The sequence below is a fragment of the Rutidosis leptorrhynchoides genome, chromosome 7 (assembly GCF_046630445.1).
Source record: "Rutidosis leptorrhynchoides isolate AG116_Rl617_1_P2 chromosome 7, CSIRO_AGI_Rlap_v1, whole genome shotgun sequence".
NCBI lineage: Eukaryota > Viridiplantae > Streptophyta > Magnoliopsida > Asterales > Asteraceae > Rutidosis > Rutidosis leptorrhynchoides.
This window is the reverse complement of record NC_092339.1, coordinates 33955303-33964120: the sequence shown is the minus strand read 5'-3', so window position 1 is coordinate 33964120 and position 8818 is coordinate 33955303. Positions and strand designations below refer to the sequence as shown.

Below are 8818 nucleotides of genomic sequence, written 5' to 3'. Positions count from 1 at the left end.
AAAACCTCGCAAATAAATCAATTAATATGAAACGTTTATTGATGTTAAAGCGAAGGGGTACAAAATAGTTATATTTTTACTACAAAATACTATTAAATACGATACAATTTTACACAAGTTATTTATTTATTTATAGAGTGGATATACCTAAACCTTGCTACAACACTTATAGGCAGTGTACCTAATCGTACAGTAGTGTAGTTTTTAGTAAGTCCGGTTCGTTCCACAGGGATCTTAGCCAAGTTTAACGCTATATTTTTAAAAACTATATTTGTAAAAATATAAATATATATATATAAGTAGTATTATTATTATAAAGAGGGAGTTTTTACCGTTTAATGACCGGTTTGTCGATTTTAAAACTTAAGTCGCAGTTAAAACCTAATGTAAAATATTAAAAATAAATATAACTTAATTTTAAGCGTAAAGTAAATAACGATAATGAAATTGCGATAAATAAAAATGCGATAAATAAAATGACGATAAATAAAATTGGGATAATTAAAAAGTACGATAATTAAAAGTGCATTTAAATAAAATGATGGTAAATAAAAATACGATAATTAAAAGTGCAATTAAATATGAAATAAAGGAATTATGCTTATTTAAACTTTCGTAATCATGATGTTGACGTGTTGATTTTAGTTTATTACCATGGGTTAATTGTCCTTTGTCCTGGATTATTCAATATGGCCGTCTGGTTTTTGTCCATAACAGTCCATCAGTCATAAATATAAAGTGCGAGTGTCCTCGTCAAATTATCCTTATATCCGAAGTCAAATATTCCAACTAATTGGGGACTTAAACTATAATTACACTAAGTGTCCTTGTATATAATTCACCCCTGTTTTAATAAGTCCATTGACTATTAATCCATTCCCGTATTCGGTTAAATGAACGATTATTAGTACTTATAAATATCCCGCCCATCGTGTCCGATCGAGTGTATGTGGTTATCTATAGGTACGTTCAATTGTAAATCTTTATATTAAATTAACAAACTATCATTTAATTAAACAAATATAAAGCCCATTAATAACTCATAGTCTAATTTCCAAAAGTGTCGTTCTTTTGTCCAAACCTCAATTATGGTACAAAGCCCAATTACCCCGTCTTAATATTTTAGCCCAACATCACGATTACTTCGGCTTAAATTAGCATAATAATAACTTAGCTACGAGACATTAATTTAAAAAGGTTGAACATAACTTACAATGATTAATAATAGCGTAGCGTTACACGGACAGAATTTCGACTTACACCCTTACAACATTCGCTAACATACCCTTATTATTAAAATTAAAATTATAATATATATATATATATATATATATATATATATATATATATATATATATATATATATATATATATATATATATATATATATATATACGTTGAGAGAATGAAGAAAGAAAAAGATGTGTTTAAGTTCGACCAAAACTGCGAAATTTATAGGACCTGACCCAAAATTTAGGGCCATGCGATCGCATGGCCTGCTTTTCCGGCTCACACAGATTTGTTTTCTTGTTTTCCGACGGTTTATATATATAATATTATATATATATATATAATTTTAAGAATTATTTATATATTATATTATATTCATGTGCATAGTTGACTTGTAATTTTTAGTCCGTTGCGTCGAGCGTTGAGAGTTGACTCTGGTCCCTGTTTCGGATTTTCGAACGTCCTTTCGTACAATTTAATATCTTGTACTTTGCATTTTGTGTCTTGTACTCTTGTAATTTTGAGACGTTTCTCATCAAAAATTTGAACCACTTTGATTGTACTTTGTACTTTTTAGCTTTCTGGTCGTTTGCGTCTTCAATTCATCGAATCTGTCTTTTGTCTTCACCTTTTATTATTTAAATGAATATCACTTGTAAATAGAACAATTGCAACTAAAAGCTTGTCTTTCTTGAGGGATAATGCTATGAAATATATGTTCGTTTTTAGCATTATAAAATATTCCCACACTTGAGCGTTGCTTGTCCTCAAGCAATATAGTCTTGAAATAAAAATACTAGAATCACTTCTTTATTCTTCACACTTTGTACATTAGTGATTTTAATACGGCGGTATGAACAATGGTAGTAACGATGTGGTTTACAGTTCCACATGACTATTAAAAATTTAGATCCTTTAAGGAAATTGGATCTTTATGAAAACATTTGATCTTTTTAAAATTTAATCTAGCTGTTACCCTAGATAAGTTTTTTGGAATAACCCTTCACCGGTGTTTGCAAAATATTTTTGTGGGTTTGTGTGGGTTTCAAATTTTAAAATTTTAGCTCAAAATTTGCGGTTTTGTGTCACCCACTTGCTAACCTTGTATTAGGAAAGCAACACGTCCAGTATACTTGCTCCGTATATTACCTTTCCGTAAACTACCGTCCGGTTGTAAAGGAAAGCGATGAACAAGCAACTGTTAAGGCAATGTCCCGTGACATGCTTTTAATTATGGTCTATAACGTGTCGGATGCAATTACTATCCTTTGTAGGAGCAATAGTAAAGCTCACCTTATAGTTTTTTTGGTCTGGCACAAGGTCCTGTCTTCGACCATGCTATGCAACCACCATTCTTACGGTTGACACCCGATTTGGTTCAGGTGACCTAATGAATTCCAGGTGAATTCCTAGGTTTTTACGTTCAATGGTAATGAACGCATTAGAAATGGGTTTTTAGAAAACAAATCGGTTTGTAATTTTGATCAAAATATTTTCTCGTTCAAGCTCGAGTTTAGATATCATCGAATTCCATGAGTTTGTAATTCTCAATCTTTAAGGTCAATCTCAAGGATTGAGTAATATCAGTCTTAAAAGCTAATTTTTAATCTTTAAGGAGATTATCCTTTCTGGGGGTCTGATTCATTAGTCTTATCAAGCTAATTTGCACTGCACCCTCCCCATTTTACGAGACAGATCCTCTCATGGTTAGGATAAGTCTGACCACTTGGAGACCCTGTTTGATGCTGAGGTCCGTGGATTTCCTGCTGATTTTAGAGATGAATTTTCTAGATTTTTTGTCAACCTACAGCTGGTCTGGACGACAACCTCATGACCTAAATCAAGAAGTGCGTGTCTTTTTCGGAAGACTTTACTTCCTTTTAATGATGGAATTGATTCATCGTGTAGATCCATCTTTTCTTTCAAATATATTATAAGAAATTTGGTAAAACTGATAAAATTGTCCAAAATAAAGTATCTTCAGTTATTTGTACAAAAATATGTGATATATGTTTTAAATAACTTGGTAAATTTTTCCTACACTTGGCTTTTATTTTCCTTTCTTTGCCTTTTTATTGTTCTCTATTCCATTTTAAATGAATTCTAACATTGTGGGTTGTTTCTCAATTTATGTTCTTTCCGAGGTAACAATAATTTCGGTATTATAACCTAGTTTTATCGTTCATAAATATGTATAAACATGATTTTGAATTCATTTATTTGAAAATTTTGAAAATTTTTACTATAATTGGGTAGTCAGTATATAAGACTAGGGCTGTTCTTTATTATCAGAGAGCACTAGATTCTAATACAACTACTGCGTTACTAGTATTTTTAATGGTAACCAAGTGCATAAGTCAAAAATTTTAAAAATCCGAAAGAATTTAACCCCTTCCCACACTTAAGATCTTGCAATGCCCTCATTTGCAAGAAATCAGTACAATTTAAATTATTGAGGGTGATTAGCTTAGAAAAATGATTAAATTTTACCAAAGTTTCCAAACATATTGGCGTTTGTTTTAAAAGCAAAGATTTTTGGTTTTTTTTTAATGTTTTTGGCATACTTTAATTCAATAAGATTAAAAATAATGATAATAAAATTTCCCGTCCCTCCCTCGGGTAAAGCAATTTAGGTTCAACGACCTAGTTTTCAACTTACGACAAATTTTTAGAAATCACATTTTTAACTTAATGAAATAAAGTAAATTTTGTTTTTAAATTCACACAAAACTTAAATTTAAAAAAAAATGCGTACAAAACCTACAAAACAAAAATTCAGAATGGGGGGAGAAAACTAGTTCTTTAGTGTCTGCTAGTGGAAAAGACCAATCGGATTCCATTCTCGGAACTACACGAGAACAGAACAACTAACTCTAGACAACGTTTTCTTTTTAGAACATTTGAATCTCCCCACACTTAGGTAGCTGTGGTTTTGAATTTGTGATTAACTTCATCGTCAATTTCTTTTAGACCATAATCAACTTGCATATCTGTGACTTTTGCTTTTAGCCATTGGTCGGATTCCTGTGTAACTTCCACAAATTCAACTAGTTTCGCCTTTTCATTAGGCGATATATTGGATATTAACCGGTTACATAACTTAAAGTTCCCCTTGGTTCTAGCATCGCGAATCCGTTTAATAAGTTTCTTCATTGAACTATTAATAACGGGGTCATTTAATTTCGTATCAACAACGAGGTTCTTTGTTATTAGGTCATCATTAGGTGTTACTTCATTTTCCCCACACTTAGGCATTTTATTATTGTTAAGCACTACCGTTGGAGTTGGTAAAACAATGTGGTTCTTACCAATCGTTTTTGCTGGTTCAACGGTTTTGGTTGGTGGAGATTTAGCCTTTCGACTCACAAAGGTGATCGCTTTTTCATCATTACTAAGTGTCATTCTACCCTCTCTTACATCAAATAACGCCCCGGTGGACGTTAAGAATGGTCGACCTAAAATTAGAGGAATGTTTGAGTCCTCTTCTATGTCAATGACAATAAATTCGACTAAAAAGGTTAAATTACCCACTTGAACGGGTAGGTTGTCAGCAATTCCAACTTGGTGTTTAATAGTTTAATCAAAGAGTCGAACACTCATTTCCGTTGGACTTAACTCACCTACTCCTAATATCTTATATAATGAAAGAGGCATAACACTTATACTCGCACCTAAATCTGCTAGTGCATCATACATGACACAATCACTAAGTAGACAAGGAACAATAAATTCACCTGGATCACCTAACATGGGTGGAAGTTTTGGTGGAACTGTCTTCTCTGAGTTTATTTTTACGGTTTTTGTTTCTTGCAATTTCTTATTCTTCTTCTTATTTCCAGAGGTATCATAAATTTTATTACCTATTACTTTCTCATACTCAACTCCTTTTCTTGGAAACGGAATGGGTGGTCTGTATGGTGCCACCACTGGCTTTACATATTCGGGTGGTGGTGGTGTTGCAACTTCTTCATTGTTACTCACATCTAAAACCTTCCCATCTTCTGATACTGGTTTTTCAGAATTTGTTGATACCATATTAACATTCTCATTCCGAGGATTTACTTCAGCATTACTTGGTAGCTTTCCTTATTCTCTCTCACTCATCATGCTAGCAAGAGTACCTACGTGTTTTTCTAGATTCAAAATGGAAGCTTGTTGAGTTCTTAATGACTGATCAAACCTCTCATTTGTTTGGGTTTGAGATATAATAAATTGTGTTTGAGATTTCATTAGCTTTGCCATCATTTCTTCTAGATTTGGCTTTTTCTCTTCGGTTTGTTGTGGTGGTTTATACAAGCCAGGTCTTTGTTGATTGAAAGTGTTGTTTTGAGTTGGTTGGTTATTCGGACCTTGTTGGTTGTACGAGTTATTGTTGGGTCCATTTGGATTGTAAAGAATGTTTTGATTTCGATTGAAGTTTGGCCTTGGAGGTTGATAATTATTTTGATAATTATTTCCCGGCCTTTGGTTCATGTAGGAAACATTCTCTCGTTGTTCCATCGTTTATTCGATGTGACAATCTTTTGTTAAGTGTGGTCCACCGCATTGCTCACAACTGATTCGTATTGCGTGAATATCTTTATTCATCTTTTCCATTCGTCTCTCGAAAGCATCTATTTTTGCGGAAACGGAATCAAAGTCATGGCTAGAATCGGCTCTAGCCGCTTTAGATGAACGAAAGATATCTTTTTCCTGGTGCCACTCATGTGAGTGGGAGGCTGTGTTATCAATAATTTTGTGAGCTTCGGTTGCGGTTTTCTTCATAATGGAACCACCAGCTGTTATGTCGATGTCTTTTCGTGTAGCAATGTCGCATCCTTGGTAGAATATTTGTACTATTTGATAAGTGTCTAAACCATGTTGCGGACATCCTCTCAACAACTTTCCAAATCTTGTCCACGCTTCATATAATGTTTCATTTGGCTTTTGTGTGAACGTAACAATTTCTCCTTGAAGTCTCACAGCTTTAGATGCCGGAAAGAATTGTTTAAGAAATTTTTCAACTAAAACATCCCATGTATCAATCGCCCCTTCAGGTAACGATTCTAACCAATCTTTGGCTTCTCCCTTTAAAGTCCAGGGAAATAACATGAGATAGATCTGTTCATCCTCAACTTCTCTGATTTTGAATAGAGTACAGATCCTATTAAAGGTTCGAAGATGTTTGTTTGGATCTTTTTTTGGCGTACCACTATATTGGCATTGATTAGTTACCATGTGTACGATTTGTCCTTTGATTTCATAATCTGGCGCATTAATATCTGGCTTAATAATGGCGTGACCTTGGCCAGTGCGTGTGGCTCTCATTCGGTCTTCCATGCTTAGAGGTTCCGTTACTTCCATAATTGAATTTGTTGAATCTGAATCACTAAAGGATTCTGATTTAACGGTTTGTGGTTCTGGAGGAATGATTAGTGTTTTAGGATCTTGGAATTGTCCTTGAATATCCTCCAGATTCTCAATTGTGAGGTCGGGTTCAAAAAATGGATTATCGAAAATTTGAATTGGAGTACTTGGTCGACTAGATGACGATTCTAAAGAAAAATCAACGACGACAATGTTGGTTAGATGGTCTTGATCGAGTTACAGGTGGTGAACGTATGAAAGGCGGTGAACGTTTTGCTCGGTGCATTCACTGAATATCCTATTAGTTATAAAAATAAAAAATTATATAAGTTATCAAATTAATAGACTTTTCTGATTTTGCCCACGTTTCGAATAGCCAATAGATGCAGCAGGTAGCCAGGACCCTTTAAATCAGAAGCCCACAACTCGCCACTAACAAATCCAACTATTACTACGAACCAGAAAATTTTGGATGTCTATCAATTTAACCGCTTAAAATAATTTTTCGTTGAAATTTTAGAGAAGAAATAGAAAATTCTATGTCCTAAAAACTAGAGCGTCGAGAAATAAGAAAGAAAAAGAGCGCGTCGGAAAACGTCGAAAAATAAAAGATCGAAAAATAATAAAAAGAACGTAGCGCGTCAAAACTTAAAAGTCTAAAAACTAAGAATTAAAAGTTGCGTCTAAAAGTATTAAAGCTTAAAAAAAATTCTATATCCAAAACGGCAATAACTTAAAAAGTACTAAAATTTATAAAACGGCGTCGCAAAATTCTAAAGCACCTAAATCTTAGTCTAAAGAAAAAGCACTTAAGGGATTTTACGGCAAATCCTAAAAATCTAGAAATATAAATAACTATGGTAAATACTAAATTTAAAACTAAGTACGAGCGAAAAATTATAAAATTACGCTTAAACGATAAAAATGATACGAAATATAAAAAGATATAAAAAGTGATAAAATTACTTATTATTATTTTTATATTTATTTTATAAAAGTATTAAGTTTATATATTTAATAAAACTAATTATACTTAAAAATACAAATTAACTAAAACTAATACTAAATAATATAATAATTAACCCTAATTATAATTAATAATAATAATAAAAACGTAACCCTAATTCGTTGACTAAGGTACCGGGGCTGTCAAATCAGTCCATGCGATCGCATGGATTGTCTGTAGGATTTTCATGCGGTCGCATGGCTTGGGTTTCCAGGTCTGTTTAGATGGGCTGCTACTAGGGCTGTTAACAAACCGAGCTTTTAACGAGCTACTCGAGTTCGAGCTCTTTTAAGATGAGTTCGAGTTTGATAACTTTCGAACACGAGTCGAGCTCGAACATAATTTATTGCTCGATTAATTTCACGAGCCGAGCTATAAAAATTAATATTCGGCTCGACTCGTTCGAATACTCGTTCAACAAACTCGAATCGAACGAGCTTTTCGAACAAGCCTGTCGATCGAGTCTACCGAGCGAGCCTACCGAGCATGCCTTGAGCTGTTTGTCGAGCGAGAAATGAGGCAACCATATCCAGCTGAACCATATCGATCGAGCCTACCGAGCATGCAATGAGTTGTTTGTCGAGCGAGCCATGAGGCAACCGTATCCAACTGTCAATACTAAATATTTTTAAAAAACAAAAGTTGTTGGCAAGATTCGAGCATCTGTTCCCTTGTAGCTAATATCTAGCTGTTTGCCATTACAGCATAAGACACTTTAGTTCTTATTTTGGTACGGTGTACTATATTAAACTTGATTTTTTTAAAGTATTCAAATGATATAATCAAATAATTTATTTAATTACATAAATTGCACATTACATTTTATACTCATTTTATATCATTTATACTTATACTTACACATTTGTAAATAATTATTCTTAGTTTTAAATTAGAAACCATTCATAATATACATATTATTATTATTATTATTATTATTATTATTATTATTATTATTATTATTATTATTATTATTATTATTAATATTAATATTAATATTAATATTAATATTAATATTAATATTAATATTAATATTAATATTAATATTAATATTAATTAATGCTTTTAATAGGAAAATAATGCATAAGTATTATTATTTTAATTGTAATTATGGACCAAAATTAAATTTATTATTGATAATTAATTAATTTTAGTAACCACATTTTTTTTATTAGCCTACTGTAACTTCGATGTCTCTTTTTTGCTGTTTAGTTTGTAGCACTCTACTGATGTTCATTT

General features: G+C 32.4%; 1 non-coding gene across 1 annotated transcript; it reads left to right on the top strand.

Moving 5' to 3' along the window:
* Nucleotides 1–6082: 6082 nt before the first annotated feature.
* On the top strand, nucleotides 6083–6189 carry LOC139861006 (small nucleolar RNA R71). The gene has a single exon (XR_011763627.1). It is a non-coding gene; the product is annotated as a small nucleolar RNA R71 (small nucleolar RNA).
* The last annotated feature ends 2629 nt before the right edge of the window (nucleotides 6190–8818 follow it).